The following is a 1,950-nucleotide window of genomic DNA, read 5'->3' as shown; positions in this document are numbered from 1 at the left end:
ATTTGTTCAAAATGCTGGGTTTTTTCCACTTTATGGTTTTAGCTCCTTTTTCGAAGATCAAGTGACCATAAGTGTGTGGGTTCACTTCTGGATCTTCAATTCTATTCCATTGATCTACCTGCCTGTAACTGTACCAATACCATGTAGTTTTTATCAGAGTTGCTCTGTAGTACAGCTTAAGATACAGAATGGTGATTCCACTAGAGGTTCCTTTATTGTTGAGAATAGTTTTGGCTCTCCTGGGTTTTTTGTTGTTCCAGATGAATTTGCAAATTGCTCTTTCTAAGTCTGTGAAGAACTGAGTTGGAATTTTGATGGGGATTGCATTGAATCTATAGATTGCCTTTGGCAAGATGGTCATTTTTACTATATTAATCCTGCCAATCCACGAGCATGGAAGATCTTTGAATCTTCTGAGATCTTCTTCAATTTTCTTCTTCAGAAACTTGAAGTTTCTTGTCAAACAGATCTTTTCCTTCCTTAGTTAGAGTTACACCAAGGTATCATATTATTTATAACAATTGTGAAGGGTATTGTTTCTCTAATTTCTTTCTCTGCCTATTTATCATTTGTATAGAAGAAGGCCTCTGATTTGCTTGAGTTAATTTTATATCCAGCTACTTTGCTGAAGTTGTTTATCAGGTTAAGGAGCTCTCTGGTAAAATTTTTGGGGTCACTTAAATATACTATCATATCATCAGCAAATAGTGATAATTTGACTTATTCCTTTCTAATTCGTATCCCTTTGATCTCCTTTTGTTGTCTAATTGCTCTGTCTAGGACTTCAAGTACAATATTGAATAGGTAGGGAGAGTGGGCATCCTTGTCTAGTCCCTGATTTTAGTGGGATTGCTTCAAGTTTCTCTCCATTTAGTTTGATGTTGGCTACTGGTTTTCTGTATATTGCTTTTACTATGTTTAAGTATGGGCCTTGAATTCCTGATCTTTCCAAGACTTTTATCATGAAGGTATGTTGGATTTTGTCAAATGTTTTCTCAGCATCTAATAAGAAGATCATATGATTTTTTTCTTTGAGTTTGTTTATGTAGTGAATTACATTGATGGATTTCCATATATTGAACCATCCCTGCATCCCTGGGATGAAGCCTACTTGATCAAGGTGGGTGATCATTTTGATGTATTCTTTGATTTGGTTTGCAAGAATTTTACTGAGTATTTTTGCATCAAGATTCATAAGGCAAATTGATCTGAAGTTTTCTTTCTTTGTTAGGTCTTTGTGTGGTTTAGGTATAAGAGTAAATGTGGCTTCAAAGCAACTAATTGTATAGAGTACCTTCTGTTTCAATTTTGTAGAATAGTTTGAGGAGTATTGGTATTAGGTCTCCTTTGAAGGTTTGATAAAACTCTGCACTAAACCCATCTGGTCCTGGGCTTTTTTTGGTTGGGAGACTATTACTGACTGTTTCTATTTCCTTAGCAGATATGGGATTTTTAGATCATTGGTCTGGTCTTGATTTAAATTTGGTACCTGGTATTTGTCTTGAAAATTGTCCATTTCATCCTGGTTTTCCAGTTTTGTTGAGTATAGGCTTTTGTAGTAAGATCTCATGACTTTTTGAATTTCCTCAGTGTCTGTTGTTATGTCTGACCTTTTTATTTCTGATCTTGTTAATTAGGATACTGTCTCTGTACCCTCTAGTTAGTCTGGCTAAAGGTTTATCTATTTTGTTAATTTTCTCAAAGAACTAGCTCCTGGTTTGGTTGATTCTTTGTATAGTTCTCTTTGTTTCTATTTGGTTGATTTCAGCCCTGAATTTGTTATTTCCTGCCTTTGACTTTTCTTGGGTGAATTTGCTTCTTTTTTTTCTAGAGCTATCAAATTGCTGGTGTATGCTCTCTCCAATTTATTTTTGGAGGTACCTAAAGCTATTAGTTTTCCTCTTAGGATTGCTTTCATTGTGTCCCACAAGTTTGTGTATGTTGTGGCTT

The sequence above is a fragment of the Mastomys coucha genome, unplaced genomic scaffold (assembly GCF_008632895.1).
Source record: "Mastomys coucha isolate ucsf_1 unplaced genomic scaffold, UCSF_Mcou_1 pScaffold17, whole genome shotgun sequence".
Classification (NCBI taxonomy): domain Eukaryota; kingdom Metazoa; phylum Chordata; class Mammalia; order Rodentia; family Muridae; genus Mastomys; species Mastomys coucha.
The sequence above is the reverse complement of the archived record's forward strand: the minus strand, read 5'-3'. Positions refer to the sequence as shown.